This window comes from Cygnus atratus, chromosome 23 (genome assembly GCF_013377495.2).
Source record: "Cygnus atratus isolate AKBS03 ecotype Queensland, Australia chromosome 23, CAtr_DNAZoo_HiC_assembly, whole genome shotgun sequence".
In the NCBI taxonomy this organism is placed as follows: domain Eukaryota; kingdom Metazoa; phylum Chordata; class Aves; order Anseriformes; family Anatidae; genus Cygnus; species Cygnus atratus.
In genome coordinates, this window is record NC_066384.1 from 5389642 (window position 1) to 5406914 (window position 17273).

Genomic DNA, 17273 nt, shown 5'->3' on the forward strand with positions numbered 1-17273 from the left:
CAGCAGCTCACCCAACTTCTATGCATGCTGAGGCAGCCACTTCCCTTCTCTGAGCAAAATACAAACCTGGATGGAAACACCTAAGTACTGAGACTTGGCCCACAGGATGGCTTTTAGATCACACTGCACCAAATAAGTACTGAACTAGAGAAAAAACAAAGATGTGAGCTTGCCTAAAGTCACTCAACAGGCAAACGACATCAGAGCCCAGGCCTCAGTGTCACTGTATTGCCCATAAAATACAAATCCAGGCAGTTTATCATCTGAGAAAGAACAGGGGCTCTTTCAGTGACTTCAAACTGAGGCACTAAAATGCATAACTGTTGCCAAACACAACGCCCCTAAGGTGTTTTGCTCACCTTGGAGCAGCAGTGGAAAGGCTATGGGAGTGGATGAGCTGAGTAATCATGAACAGGGCTTTCCCATCTTCACTTGTCTCTGACCCCTAGCTGATGAAAATAGAGGACACTGAAACTCACAGCCCTACTTTGTTCAAGTAATGGCTCTGCTTAGCATTCAAGCCCTTGCTAAGAGATAGTGTTTATTTTATTTTAGAGTTTAATTGAATCCCCAGAAGGCTGTCCCTGGGCAAACTCATTTGAAAGCGAGACTCTAAGAATAGTAAGTGTTGGGACACATTCGGGACAAGCGTTAAAAGGTGACTTTCCATAGCTACAAACCCTTACCTCAGACCCATCCCAAGCGTAAAGCTCTGCCAACTGGCCATGAGTCAGTCACCCTGTAAAGTCAGAACTCCTCGCTTGCCTCTGTTCATGCTTTTAACAGAGGGTCATGGTCTGATTCTGACCCAGCTTCCATTAGCTTCCCATTGTTAATACTACCAAACCTGGGAGAATCAGTTCTGATTTAAATCACCAGAAAAGCAGAATTCAGTCTCACACGGTGCTTAGCAAGATTATCCCACTTGGGTTAACCTGACCAGGCCTGGTTGGAGATCTTGTGCTCTTAGCGGAAATGGAAACCCCAGGCCAGCTATGATGCACCAAAAGCCCATGGCAGCTTCTTCCCAAGTTCATTTCCAGCAGATTCCTGGTCATTAAATATGCTCCAGGCAGAGATCCCCTAGCCCAGGATGAAATGTGTTCAGGCCCCTGTGTGAACACTCTTGTTCAGGATTTAAGCACGTCGTTCAATCCACGCCCCGTTACTCAAGCCTGCAAATAAACATATCCATGCTCTTCAATTTACAGAAGACAAACCGTGCTTCTGCTTCTTTGGCCAACTTGCCATGAGTGTCCTGGAGGTCACGCTACAGGACCCCTAAACCAGCAGGGATTTGAGCCGGGAATTATGACCGGACTGGGACCGCAGGCTACATTAACTCCCAAAGACCCCAATCCGTGTAAGACGCATGAGGCGCTCCAGACCCCACCACGCCAGAGCTCAGCCAAGGAATTTCATCCCCTCCTGCAATGCTCACGCAGAGTTAATTCCTGCCACGTTCTGGACCTGGCAGGGGCCGCGGGGGCTTTTTCACGCCAAGTGCCAGTCACTGCTATTGTAACGAACTAGCTAATGGCCTGGCAGGATGCCGGGAGCAGACCTGGGGTTAATGAAGACTTCCATCAAACACCTCGCACATGGATGAAGGTGACAGTGAGATTTAACACTCGGTATTTGTTTGGAGGGGGCTGGCGATAATTAAAAATTAAATGGACTTTCTCCATTATGCATTCATTATTGACAGTTCTATATTAACTGGGGATTTCAATTAATAGTTCTTCTTCGCTAGTCCAACTTTTCTAGCAGCTAAAGTTATCACCAGAGCTAATTGCTAACGCCCCTTTTATCCTCCATCTCCATGTACTTTTAATCTGTAGCAGGAACCCAGGCGATTCGGGGGATGCTCTTACTTAGGAACACTTTGCAGAAAAGCAGCAGAATGCTTCAAAGAAAACGTTCTCGTCTCTGTCCCAGTCTAGCTTTCCGTTCATTAACAGTAAACGAAAAGAAAAAGAAATACCACAACTCTCAAGACTTTCCTCTCCTGCACAGCCACAGGACGAAATGCTGACACAACTCTTTTATGGAACCTCATGCACGCGCTTATGCAGTTCGGCTCATTCTTTTACCTGATAGCTTAACACCACTTTCGAGCTTTAGCGATCAAGTTACTATTACTGTTAACATTATTTATAGCTGCGGCTTTGTTGTGAATCAGAGGAGCATGTGGTGACCCTGCTGTATGTCACAAATGCTTACTGTTGTGGTTTTTTTATTCAGGAAAAAAACATATTCAAGGAAGCCCCAGAAATTAATATCATTTCCCTTTTATTTATTTATTTATTTATTTTTAGAATTGTGAGAAGGAGAACCACACAGTACTGGAAAAAAAATTTTGTTCTGCATTAAACAAAAGTTTTGAGGGAGTAGAAATGTCCTCTTGCCTTTCACCAGTACCAACAGTAAACCCCAAATATCAATTTTTCTTGCCACGAATGACTTTGACCCTGGGGTTGTTCTGCTTGGCTTGTCCATGAAGACAGTTTGCTCCCCACTTACGCTCCTTGCATGCCGAGTGCCGGGAAGACCCTCAGATGCAAGTCAAGGGGGGTGTTGTTGTGATACCTGTCCACTGCCTGACAATGGATTGCCAAAACCATTTATTTACACACTACGACAGGTTAAGGGGGTCTGGCCAAGCACCTTTAAAAAAATCCCCCCCGACCCATCAGCAAGCGTCATCTAGATAAAACTATCTCCACTTTCCTATGAGAAATTTTTCTATGACCACTTTCTCAACCACCCTTGGTAAATGCCTGGCTCCATGGTGGCAGGAAACAAGACCATACAAATGGCCATACCAGATGACTGAGGGCTCATCTCACCCAGCACCCTCTCTCTAAAACTGGACTTGGAAAAAACAGAATATCAACAGTGTGGCAAGCAGATACGATGCCTTTCCAACTAATCTCCCAGACTCCATGCTTTTAAAACTGTTTTTGTTTTTTTTTTTCTTCCTGAATCTCACAATTTTCACAATTTCTAAATGCCTGCTATGGTATTTTGCATTTATTAGCCCTCATTGGGGCTCTCCAGATAACCTCACCAATACATACAACAATCCGTGTATGAGAAAAGCGATGGCTGAATGCTGCCACAACGAGCAGCCAGACCTGAGCGACTGCTTGCCCTCCTCCTTCTGCAGGCATTTCTGATGCAGTGCGAACACAAGCTCCCATCTGAACACTGCCATCATGACTTCCCCTGATTGGAAGCAAACCACAAGCCATCTCTGTCCCTCCCGAAACAGCAACCAGCAGTGTGCACTGACACCATCCTGGGCTACCTGGGCTGTGGTTTGCACTGAAGAGCATCCTGGACTCAGCCACAAGCATCGCGGAGGCTCAGCAAAGTCCCCGCACTGGGTGACGGTACAGCTCTGGAGGATAACATGCCCTCTTCGTTCTCCAGGGCAGCAGCTGGCATCTCTCCAAAGCCTGCAAGCCGGCACCGTTCAGGTCTATTTTTTTCTCCATGCATGTGTAACTCCCGCTAAATTACAATAATAATACAAAACATTTGTAAAGTGTCCTTCACAAAATGGTCCCAAGGAGATTTCTTATTCAGGCATAATTAAACAAGCAGTGAACAGAACCCTTTTCCATTCAGACTTAACAGCAGAAGCAGATGGGACTTTTCCCAGTATCAAATCGATATTGGATTGCACATTGACCTCAGGTCAGAGATGCTGGGAAGCTGCAGAGAGAAAGCAAAAGCAGAACTGGAGGTGCGAAGGAGAAGTTTATGGGCTGCTTTTCTGGAAAAAGGCTTTGAGGTCAGTCCAGCACCAGGGAAACACCACCCAAAACAGAGAAACATGGAGGACAGAGGCCATCAGAGACAGCAAGGGGGAGGGGAAGAAGGAAAGAGAGCAGAGAAGGGATGGAGGAAAACACCACTGCAAGGAGCATCCTTCCTCCTTCAGCTGTATACGGTCTTGCTCCATGGTCACTGTGGCACAAGGACAGACAAAAATTACCTTTAATCTACCTTCAGCCTACCTTTACCCTAGCCTGAATGCACAAGCCAGCAGCAAGGGACTTGTTTCATCATGGATTTTCCCTTTGCTGCTGATCCCAGCTCCTCACAGGGCCTCAGAGAGGCTGCCATGCCACCCGGCTACTCACACCCCGAGTCACAGCGAGCTCAGGTACTCCAAACGCTGCCACTAAACCTCTGACAGCACTCACAGGGACATCCCATCTGTTTGTTCAGAACACAGCACGCAGGAGCTGCGGTTTCGGTCTGCTTTCCAGGGCAAACCAGAGGGGTCCGCAGGCAACATCTGCCAAAATGGCAAAGGCTGTAGGACAGGAGCCCGAACACTGGGACAGCATAGAAACGGAGACAGTGACAGGCCTGAGGTTTTGAGAGGTTTTTAATTCTTCCAGTGAGTGGGAGTGTTGGTCTGTGTTGCTGTTGACACAAGGAGTGGGCAGAAAGGCTATTTACACCTCTTACTTAAGGTCATACGTGACTTCAGTCCCCAGCAGTGACATTTCGGTGCTCAAACCTGCTCTGCCCACAGAAGGTGACTCATGGAGTGAACTCAAATGTCTTGCTCAGGGTAAACAGACCAAGTGAGTTGGACTGATATGGGATCCCAAACGCCCCCAGCGTGCACACTAACACGGGTGTTTCAGGAGCAAGGACAAGGGGAGAGAGGTGGGGCAGGATCTCATCCACACACAGTATCACTGAAGGAGCAGAGCCCCAGGCACCCCAAGCCCCAGACCACAGACATGACAGACCAACTGCCCAAGTAGGGACAGTATTTTTACATGGAAGAGCAAGAGCTTCATATTCACCACAACGAAAGTCCTCTGTCTGGATTGAAAACTGTGCAAACGAAGCTTTATGGCCACAGAACCAATTCCACTCAGACCCCACTGGTGGAGGCTCTTCCAGAGGGCACAGACCGCACCAGACATTTGCTTAGGAAAGATTTTCTATTTCTCTTGCACTGAGCAGGACCAACAAGGATGGACCACAGCATCATAAATGGTTGAGGCTGGAAGGAAGCTCCAAATGGCCTAGTCCAACCACCCTGCTCAAAGCAGGATCAACTGCAGCAGGCTGCTCAGGGCCCTGCCCAGATAGCTCTTGAAAACCAGCAAGGATGCCTGGGCAGCCTGTTCCAGTGCTTGACTGCCCTCACAGTAAATAAAGTTGTTCTTACATTTAAACTGAATGTCCTGCATCTCAATCCATAAACCACGGAGAAGAGACTGGTTTCTTTACTCCCTCCCTTCAAATATCAGAACCAGGCCCAACAGCCCCAGCAGCAGACGCGCACTGTACCTGCCTGCTGAGATCACCACCACATAGAAGATGTCCCCTGCATGTTCCCACTGTGCATATGGGGCAACTGAGGCACTATGAGGCCCAGCAACACTGCCAAGGTTAAACAGGGAGCTGATGCTAGAGTCAGGAGTTCAAACCCACAAGTCCAACGCCAGGCCTCAGCACCCACCCCTCCACCAGCCTCCTCTGCCCACCTCAGCACATCCTGCGCTCGCTGCAGGCCCTGCAGAAGCCCAGACCACCTCCCTGAGTATGCAGGAGGCAAGATCCCTTTTGTTTCGGCAACGAGATGCTACAAATGTGACGGGAAAGACAGGGATTTTACCTGGTCACCTTTCTCTCCATGTAAGAAACCAGAGATATACAAGCATAGGGGAGAGCCAGTTGCCTGCTGGTGATTTATTTAACGATGTTTCTGGGAAGCGTTTTCCAGTCTTTGCTTGCAAACAGCTCCACAACTGCAGCAGTTTCAAATAAATTAGGAAAAAAAAAATCAAAAATGGAGGCAGCAACCGAACCACTGAAGATTTACAGCTTCTCCCTTTTGCACCTCGGGCCTCCCCGCACGCTGCTGCCCGCTGGCACCTGCAGCTGGGTGCCCACCCTGGGGAGGCCCCGGGCCGGGCTTCCACGGCTGTTGGGAACCATCTAGTGGCCCCCGGCCGGATTGCAGCGGTGCCCCTCCTCGAGGAGCAGAAATAGCACCCAGCCAGGGCGGACAACGGCTGCACCCCGATGGGCTACGTCCCTGTTACTGGGGGACGAAACTGCAGGCTGGGGTGTCCTTTCTTGCACAAGCACTGCTCCTAAACAGAGGTGAGATTTCTGCTGTTTTGCACTGCAGCCACTTTCTTAACACAAAATCTTTTGTTGTAACTTGTGACCTTGTCACTTCGCTGCAAGAGCAGCTAGGCAGTTCCTCTGGGTCACAACATGACTGCAAGGAACATGCTCCTGGAGGCACCATCCAGACACAAAGCTCCACAAAACCTCCCTGGTGCATTCCCACCTTTCCACCACCACAGCAAGGCCTTCCTGCTGACCCTGGTGGCTTATCTCACACCACCATGCCACCCCCTCACCATCCTTATGCCAAATCCTCCAGTCCAGCTGAGTAAACGACCTGTACCACGTAGTGATACAGTTAGAAAAATAAAATAAACTCCCCTTTGCGTGGTAGTGGAGCAGGTTAATGAGGTATCAAAGGCAGAACACTCTCAACCGGAGGCATTCTCACTTAATCTAATTTATTGCCAATTAGCACCAAATCCTGATGACCGATTCAGGGGTTGTGAAGAAGAGTACAGGTGTAATTAAACACTTAGGGAGCTCCTTTCCTCCCCCTCCCCAGGTTCTCCACGTGCTCTCCCCACGCGGCCTGCCCCATGTCCCAACACCGGCACCGCAGGGGCTGCGCCGTGACCAGGTTTTTTTACCGTGCCTTCCCAGCAGCTCCTGGTTCTTCAGGGGTGTCCAGGCGGGTCCATGCTCCCTCAAGGCCGTCCCTGCTCCGGTGTGGGTCCCTCGGGGGTGTCCGCGCCCCTCGCTCCGCCAGCCGCCCCCTCAGCCCGGCGCAATGCCCCGTTCCGACCGGCCCGCGGCGCCTCGCCGCCCCCTGCCCGGCCGTGCTGCCCCACGCCCGCGGGTTGTGAGGGCCTTTTTTTTTTTTTTCCCCGTTGCTTCTGATACTAATGATCAACCGAAGCATTGGAAGAGTGAGCATTTTCCTGACAGAGCCGTTTAAGAGAAACAGGTCAGATGGGTGAGATAAAGATACGGTTTAGTCCGCACAAGGTGGTTTGAGAAGTAGTGAGGTGCTTTCATAGCTCTGGCACAAAGCACCACATGCAGATGGCAGCCATGTAAACACTGCAGATTACAGAAGGGACAGAAGTTTTACTGGTGGGGGGAAAAAATTTAATCTGAGGACGCTGACTGAGAGCAGTGAGGAGGTTAGGATGCCTTACGTGGGAGCCACATCACAAACCTCGCTGTGCCACCCACTGCCAGAAAACGGCACCTCCTCGCCAAATGGCAGCGGGCACGAGGCTCGCCTCAGGTGTGCCACGAGTCTGCCTCCATCCGCGTGCTTTCAGGTCAAGATGTTCTTAACCAAAATGAATTTTTGGAAAACAAGTTATGGCTGAAATTAGTTTTTCCCCTCCACCCAGTTAAATATCCTGGAACTTTTCAGAGGAGTAGATTTTTCCTGGGGGATTAGGCTTCCTATTTTAGAAAGGAAAAGGAGCAAATTTTCATGGGTCAGAAAATCTATTTTCCAGTCAGTCCTGTTTCTTCCAGCACAGGGAAAGCTTGTCATCACACAGGAGGGAACAAACCACCATCATGTTCTCGGGGTGGTTTATGCTGAATCACCCACCCAGTAAAACACTTTCCCTGCTTTAATCTAATTTGTCCTAATGAGCAATCAGCACGATCCACAAGCCGGACACACAAGCTTTGCCACTTCCCCGTGCTGCAAGAAGCGTGAGTGCTAAATCTGCCCGGGTAAGCTGCGGGGCTCTGCTGCCACCCAGGGCTCTGCAGAGCTCCTAGCACTCCCCATCCCCTGGGAAGCTGCAAAGCAAAAAGCTAAAAATGCTGCCCGTTTCAGTTTCCTTTAATTGTTTTCTTTTGGCTGAGATGACTTACAGCAATTCATCTCCCCAGCAGCGGGTGTGCCAGCCTGCAGTATAAATATTCTTGTAATGTGTAATGAGCCGGTGGAGGTGTGCTGCTCAGGGGGCAGGCAGGCCGCGGCGGCTACCGGCTGCTTTCTGCTGTGGGTGTTAAAATACAGACACAGGAACATACAGCTTTCTTCTTGAACACGCACATGGCTCAGGTCAGCTCTGTCCTGTCCTGAGGAGCTGTGGATGAGCAGCCAAATCCAAATTCTGGATCACAGCAGTCAGATTCTGGTCTCTGGTGCTATGATACTATAACAGTTGTTACAATAGTAGTATATGAAGGCCCAGCCATGATCAATACCCTTTTGTGTTGGGTACTGTCTGCATTAATACACTGTGACATAGTAATCTCCACCTTTGGGATCCCAGTCTTTAAAGATGTTACCAGCAAAGAGTCAAGGGTGAAAATGAAGGAGGTGAAAAGGGTTGTGTCTTCTCTAAGGCTTGCCGAAAGAATGGTGACAGGCTAAGCAAGACCCTGGTCTCTACCTCAGAAGCAAGCAAGAAGGAGAAAAACAGGCTAATCAGTAACAATAATCATTGCTTTGGTCTGGGATGTTTCCTTACAATTTGGTTTCGAAAATGATTTATTTTTCGGCATACCGAAAAAGTGGCAAATACAGTGTGCTTGAATGATGAGACCCAGTACTGTATCTTGAAAAGGCTCTTACTGCATGAAAGGCACCTTTGGGAAACATGGCTTGGGGGAAAAAATGAAGAGGAAGAAACAGTTAAGTACTGGGGAGATTAATTTAATGCTTTTCAGTGATCTTTAAAGTTCCTTGTTTTGTAGATCTCCAACCATTTTCAAGTACAGCTTGCTGCCAGTAGGTTGACGTTCCTAGTTACCTGCCTGAAAATCCCTTTAGTCTGTGGAGCTCAGCCTGGAGAGCAGTGCCGAAAAGCCAGTGAGTGTTGAAAGCTGCAGCTTGCAGTTCCTGTTCCCTCATTGCTTGTTACCTCTGTCGGGTGGTAAGACATCTGCACTGAGAAGGACACTTGCATACCTGGATATAAAGGGCTCTACAGGCTGGGGACCCTGAGGGCTGCAGCAGCCAAATCAGCATGAAATGAGATAAGGGTAAGGGTAGACCTGGAAAGTCCAGAGGATAGACACAGTCCACAGTATAGGCACAGTAGCCCCAGTTCAAAGCGCTCAACAGGCTCGTAGGGAATAAATATCCATTTCTTGGGGTCTGCTTGGATCCCTAGAAAGCTCCTGACAAGGTCTCCTGCAAAATGCTTTTAGGGGAACTCAGGGATGTGAGATAAGACATAATGTCACTATATGGATAAGTAATTGGCTTCAAGGCAAGAAACAGAGTGTAGGACAAAGGGCGTGGCTCCTGCAAAAGGTACAGCCCCAAGCAAGTTCATTGTCTCCATGATGTTCAGGAGTCACTCAGCCATGAGATCTTGGTATTTTGGATTGGTCAGGACTGGGTAACATCACACTTCACAGAAAAGGACAGTTTTTTCCAGATAGCACTAGCCAGAGCCAGTCAAAGTGAGAATCTCCAGGAGTCTTTCAAACAGAAGGTGCTTCTTTGTGTGTCTGCAGTCACTGACTCTGTGAGACTCTGGAAAGCACTGCAACATAAAGAGGGAAACAACAGAGATCTGTTACTGGCTGCATGGACATTCCCAAATTGTTAAAATCCATCACTTTGAAATAGTTATGGGTGACATTATCAAATGATAATGAATGAAATTTGCAGAACTAGTATACTGGGAAGAAATTGCATTTGTCCTCTTTTCAGAGACCTGAGATTCACCATACTCAATTAGCACTTCAGAGGAATAAACATGGAAAGCTATCAGCATTTACCTTAGCAGCTTCCTGCTAATCACACACAAAATCCTGTTAGAAATGGGTGTGGCTGGGAAAAAAGAGGCAGAGCAAAAGACTTTACCATAACACAGGGCATGGGATAAATCACCTGACCCAGACAATGTCAAAGAAATGTTCAGTGAAAAGAATATTCTTAACAGCCCAAGTAAGAAAGGAACTTTTTTTTCTTTGAATATAATTTTGGAGGATTTCTTTGCAGCTATAACAAAAGCAACTCTGCCTTCAACTGCAAAGCAGCCTGGAGGTCTAGCACACTGTATTTATAGCTTCTAACCCCACAGCTAGTACTCATCCTGCAAAGCATCTGTCTTAAAAACGAATGGAGGAGCTTGGAGGGATCTTGGAGTTGGGTTCCTATCTGGTTCACAATGTTCTACATTTCTTCTCAAATCCTATAGATCAGAACTGGATGACCCCATTAGTCTTAGAAAGGAAATGATCCAAACTGTTTCCCCCACACTCAAACTGAGCTGAAACTCAATTCTTTTGTAGGATCAAAGAGGTTCAAATCATCTTTTCCCCTTCATATTTCTCATGCTTCCAAAGAGCAGCACTGAAGTACAAGCCTGGAAAAGAGGATGCCTGGATGTACCTTTCAGCTGCTGGTAAAGACCCACTCTGCAGCCACCTGGCTGTCCCCAGGGCAAAGGGAGGAAGGGCTGTCTTCTGGGACTGCCCAGCAGAGATTCCGTTTTCACAGATGGAGAAATGCCTCTAAAGGTGTGAGGAGGCCCCACTTGTACACACCCTCTGTCAGTGAGCAGATGGGGAGGTCCAGCCCTGGGTCAGGAGATGCAGAGGACTGTTAGGAAACCCCTCAGTGCAATGGATTAAGGGTCTTTCTGTAAAGAGGACACACCCCTTTTTTTTTTTTGTGCATCCAACAGCAAGATGTAGAAGATCAGCCAAATAATGTGGCAGTGTTTCTGCTGGGCAAGGTACAAAAGATGCTGTCTCTTGAGAGGGACAGAGCTAGCAACTGTTGTTATTCCCGTACCTCCAAATCCCCTGAGCTCAGAATGCTGAGAAGTTCAGTCATGAAGTCAGTTCGATGAATACAGATTAGCCACCCCAATGACTGCCTGGACGCATCAGTTTCTGGGCTAAATTCCTTAACTCTCTATTAGTGGCTAATTAAATCAAATTTCCCATTGCATACTTGGGGTGGTAATGAGCCTGGGGTGACAGCAGCATGCAGCATTCAGGGTTTGCAAGACGAAGGGAGAACAGTGTAAGTATAGCAAAGAGCACTTGGGGTGGAGGGATTTAATTTGCTTTAACAGCAATGCAGCACCTGTCCCATCCTCCACCATGTGCTTTCCTGTACCAGGTTGTTTGTCTAGCCATAAATTTAGTATTTTGTGACTCAACACAAGGCATTGTGCCCTGGCTGCTAGATGCTGATGCTAATTCAGAGCAGCAGTCTGCATGCTTGAAGCACCTTTCATCCCTGGGCATCTGACAATACCTTGCCAGCTACATCCACTTGTGTGAATCGCCTTGTCAATCACTGCTACGCTAATAACAGCACCCAGCATTTCCAGCATGCTGCCTTCTTCCCATCTGGCAACAATTCACTTAACAGGAGTTTGTTCAAATGTCATGCAGTAAAGAACGGGCACAGAGGGGAAAGCCACAGCCAAATAAGCCAAAGGGAAATTTTTCCATCAGCATGGTCATATTGTTAAGAAAATAGGTTTCAAGTATTTCTTCTTTGTTTCAAAAATTAAAGAAGAAAAAAAGAAGAGGAAAGGAGAAAAGGTGAAAGGAGAGGAGAGAGGAGAGAAGAGGAGAAAGAAGAGAAGAGAAGAGAAGAGAAGAGAAGAAAAAAGAGAAAAGAAAAGAAAAGAAAAGAGGAAAAGAAAAGAGGAAAAGAAAAGAAAAAAGAAAAGAAGAAAAGGAAAGAAAAGAAAAGGAAAGGAAAGGAAAGAAAAGAAAAAAGAAAAGAAGAAAAGGAAAGAAAAGAAAAGAAAAGGAAAGGAAAGGAAAGAAAAGAAAAAAAAAGAAAAGAGAAAAGAAAAGAAAAGAAGAAAAGAAAAGAAAAAAGAAAAGAAAAGAAAAGAAAAGAAAAGAAAAGAAAAGAAAAGAAAAGAAAAGAAAAGAAAAGAAAGTTTGTTTTCCTGGAAAATTTGAAAGGCAGGTTTTTTTTTCAGTTAAAAAGGCACTCAATATTCTTGAACGCTTCTGCAGCGTCCCACAGGAGCTGCAGTTCACGCACATTCTGACCCATTCTCTTGTATGACCCAGAGACCCCATCTCAGTATCTCCCGGAAAGCACCCTAGTTAGCAACGTGTGTGTATTCCCTGCTGGATTGTATTCGAGGTGAGGAATTCATGCACCCAAAAAGCCAAATGGTTGCCCCTAGTATTGCGGGGGCAAGCTAGTATACCCTTGCACTTCTAATGCAGGTCAGCAGCAGTGGGTGGAACACTTCCAGAGAGCTACGAACATGAGTTGTGCCTGCGTTGGTGATGTCTGAAGCAAACTTATTTCTGTTATACCAAGGATTTGGAGCCCCAGGGAGGTTTGGGCTGGAAAGCTTCCAGGAAGAAAGACGCAGTCCTGCTGAGCAGAGGTCCCAGGCAAGCAAGCAAAGGTTACCAACAAGGTCCCCACAGCTTGTTAGACTCACCCAACCTCCGGTGCCTTTGGCTGCCTTTGGCGTTTCTCTATATGAGATGGATTAAAAACCTCATATCCCAGAACACGAGCATGATACCAGAGGAAAGAGGCTCCCACTCCCAGTGAAATGGAAAGAGTAACTGACACTTTGCGTGGTTGGGAACTTTCTTAAGTGTTTTTTTGGCCCGGTTTCATAGGCACTTTTTTATCCAGGGTTACAGAGTTACAAGTCGCTGATGTGTTTGCGGTGTTAAGGCTGAAGGCTGCACCTCTGATGTTAATTGAATCCTGTGATCCCTAGCATGCCCTTGCAACACCAATAACTGAAACATCTGGCAGAGCCAGCACAAGTGCATTAGAGCCCTGGTTCCAACAGCAATTAAAAAAGGGGGGAGAAAAAGAGAAAAAGCCAATTACATGTAATTGGATTCAGTAAACTGAATTATCTCACTATTAAAGCGGTGCTTGTTTTTTAGATAGTGGGACATTAAAACTATCAAAAGCATTAATTGATTCATCCCTTTTTTCAAGTGCTTTCCCAACAGTGCCTCTATTCAAGAGCTGCAACCTTTTGTTCGCATGGGGAGTCTGAATTATACAGACCATGTTTATATCTTGGTAGCTCTATTCATTCTGACTTTTTTGTCATGTTGGTGTTTTAACTCAAAAATGAGCTGAAACTCCTGCAAAACATAATGGAAGGTTTATTTCTTCTTTTGTGGTGCCTTCACTGTAGCTGAGGTGTAATTTAACAAGGGAGAGAGGGAGGGGGATGTTTTGAGGCTGATTCTTAGTCATTCAGGTCTCGCACGTGGGAGCTGTGTGGATGGGTGGGAAGCCAAAAGGAGCCAGACGCCTTCTCTGTGCTGCTGTGTTATGCTGCTTGGCAGACGTCTGTTCTCCATAGCACCTTTTAGCACAGCTCCAAGGTTGCATAAGGCAAATTCCTCTTCCTATGCCCTCTGCAGCCACCTTTCAACAAAGGATGCTCAGAAACCCAAAGGATTTCGGCCCACTGACCCCAGGGGCTCGGAGCAGTGCTGTCAGAAGACCCCTTACACCCATTGTCGGTGGCTGCAAGAGGGTGTCTGCATAGCCAGAGATGTCAGGGAGTTGCTCTGTGCCCCAGTGGAACATTTGTTGCCATGCATGACTGAGGGTGAGGACCCCTCCATCTTTCTTTCTGCGTTACTAAATGGATACTGAATGCTGGAAAAGTCAGCCATGAGAATAAGTCAGATCCAATGAGTTATTTAGGCAAATTGAAAGCATTATGTCAATTTGATGGGAAGCGTTTCAGGCCAGAATGGTACTATTGGCATTTTCTTCCTTCTGAATCAATAGCTCCTAAAGGATTACAATTTAATTTTTAAAGGGTAATTCAATCAAGAATTTGAAAACACAGGACATTCTTAAAATTAAACTTTAATCAGATTTATTTATTTTTTAAAATTGTACTTGCGGAAAAGGAAGAACAATTTCCAAACTGTCCTTCACCTTGGACTTCAAGGGGCAACTCTCTCTAGTATCCCTAGCAAGAATCTGTCCCCTGTGCTTACTTCCAGTTGCTCTTGTGTATGCCAGTTCTACTCAGACATGTTTCTGTTAATGCCCTGAAAAGACATCTTGTTAAAAAAAAAAAAAAACGCTAAAGACTTGGCTGAGGTTTTCAGTGGTTACTGCCCCCTGCACCAGCTGATCTCTGGTTTATTCTGAGCAATGCAACAGTTTGAAAGGCACTTAAGCAGCGTGAGATTCCCTCAAATGCCTATTTGGAAAACTTGAAGCAGGTATAAATACCTGTGTTTTAATCGCTATGCCTCAGTACGAAGTTTAGATCCTCAGAACTGTTTGTCTGTAGATGCCTAAGCCATGAGTCACCAGAATTTTGCAGGTACCGAAGTGGTTTTGTGTGCCGTGTTGTATATCCTGGTGCAGAAACTTTCACCTCTCAGCTCCCTCCTGGCACAGAGCAGCTCCGTTTGGATAGAGCAGCACAAGCCCAGAAGGACACCTGCCTTCATCCCTGCCCCACCTGCTTCGGCCCTGCGAGAGCACAACTTCTGGTTCATGCTGGCTCTTAGGGAGTTGTCTTGGGTCTTGGCGTCTTTGCGATTGGCTCTACATTTCGGATGGTAAAATCCTCCCCATTCCTAAATGTCAGCTGCAGGCCTTCTGCAGCATCGCAGCTGCTAAGCACAGACTCACCCCAACTCCCACAGGACCCCAGGCAGCAGTCCTTCCTCTGCATAGCCCTTCTGTTGGGTCTGATCCAGAAGCTGTCTTCTAAAAGAGCCTGTCCAAGTGTCCTACTCCACCTCAGAACACATCTGGAAGGAGGATGGAGCTACAGTGGTGTATTGGGCATAAACTGCAGGGGTTCAGTAGCAGGGGGCTGCCGTGGTGACCTGTGTGGGAGGAGGCCGTGATCTGCCCGGTACCAGTCCCAGGCAGCTCCAGCCAGCTGTGAAAGAGATGAGAACGACCCACTGCATGCCAGAGCTTCAGCCAGGCACAGCAGCATGGAGCACCTCTGCAAAAATACTTGGGGAAAAAGTGGCAGCCTCTGGGGGTGAGAGACAAAAGGAGATACGGGAGGATGCCTGGGAGGAGACACGTGAGAGGACACACAAGGCAAGAAAGGGAAGAGATGAATATACGTTGTGAGACGTGAGAGAATAAAGCGGAGAAATGGAGGGGACCCATGGAAGGAAACACTGGAGATCCAGCTGGAGATGCACTTTCGGAAGGAAGCGCTCCATGTCAGAGGAGGTACCTGTGACGTATCAGGGTCTTTGTGGTCTGTGACTGCTGGAGGACCCAAGTCAGAGCAGGTACACCTCCAGAGCCATCCCTGCTGTGCCCCGTGGGGCTGGCCAGAGGCAACTGGATTAGGAAGCATCTGAACAACAGGTTTAAGGACTTCACCAGTGCTTGATTGCAGAATTGATGTCCTAAAAGTAGCAGAGGACTTTGCTCAAGTGTTTAATCTGCATCTCTAGGCATCCGAGGCAGATGCCAGGACTGTGAAGACAGCTTACCTTATTGGTTAGCCCCTGACTTCAGCAGAAGTAACGTGCTAAAGCCTGGGGCTGCGGAGGGGTTGCGTAGTGAGCCATTAGCAACCGGGTGGGAATTGCAGTCTTGGCAGATGATGCAGTCAGGACACAGGGGATGCTGATCTCATAGGAGAGCATGACACAGAAGTGGCAAAGAGCACTCAGAACTGTTCTGGGGACTAAAACTTCCCAGATAAACCAGATCATTTTTTCTCCAGCTCTTCCATGATTTTTTTATTAAGTGCTTCTTCTAATATTTTTCATAATTTACTTCCCAGGTCCTAATTCTGCTGCCCTTTGGAATTAAGAACCTATGTCCATTCAGTGATAGTAACTCTGAAATCAAATTACTGATAATCACAACAGCTTTCCATTTGCAGAAGTCACAGTGACACTGCAGAAAGCAACGGGTGATGAAGCGCTGCTGTAGTATGCCCTCATCTCAGTACAGCAAGACGTGTTCTTTCAAAAGCAATGATTCCTTCAGATTTCATTAGAAACCCCCATTCAGAGAACCCTCCTCTAAATAATGTGTACCTGACACTTTTTGTCATGCAAGCCACACAGCGATCAAGGACACTTTAGGTGGAGTAGTGAAATAGGGTGCCACATGGCACAGGGAAACGATAATGAAGATAATTATGAAGATAAGGTCCCTTTGGGAAACCATTGTACTAAATGCCTCAGAAAATCTGAACTACCAAGAGGTTTTTCCATAACCACTCTTTTCACGAGGAAGTACTTACACGTCCCAGAACATCAAGGTTAAAAATGCTGCCTGCTTCATTATTGTAAGACAATGGTTTTCTTTCAAACTGTTGTTTATGTGCCAGATGGGCCAGTGATGTTTTGCTTGAAATAGAGAGAACTGTGTGATTACAAAATGCAATAAAAACCCCAAACAGCTCTCTGGCTGAAATGTGATCAGCAATACTTTTGTTTAAGGTGACACCTAAAGCCTGAAAGACTTGCTGTAATTAACCATGGAGAAAATAAAACAAAATGACACTGCATATATATTTTTTTCAGGATTTGATGCTTCTGCAATCTGAAACAAAATTGTAGAATAAATAACAGATGGAACAGAGTTCTTCCACTTATCTAGGGAGTGGTCAAACACTAGAGAGGATTTTGCCTTAGGGATGAAAATCTAAGGAGAAGGTTAGCATACCTCTAGGGATCAATAAGTGCCTTGGAGAGAAATCCAAAGAGGCAGGGACAGGCTGAGGTGTAAAACAGTCTGGGACAGTGATCCAGAAGATGTTTGCCCCACCATCTGCAAAACTCTGCATGCAGCAGAATGATACTGGTCCCCACACTTAGTTCCTTCTAGTTTCTACACCAGGTTGAACACTCTTTAATAGGAGTGTCTTCGTAGTTTTCTGTACCTTCCCATATAGATATATCCAGAATGATTTTTCCCTAAATTACATATAAAAAGTACAAGAGAAAGGCTGGGGAGAGATGGGTTTCTGTGTTTTCCAATCATCAAGAAATGAAATTTTCAGCTATAGTTTTTGTTTTATGTACTTGGCATTTATTATCTGCTAAAAAAATAGATTGTCTTTTTCTTTTTTTTCTTTTTTTTTTTTGTACATTTCTGTTCCTTTCTGATTATCAGTGTGTTGTCAATTCCTTGCTGCAGGCACTGTTTTGTCATAATCCTTTCAGAATAAAAAAGGTAGAAAAAAAAGAATAACACAATATGAATTTCAATGATC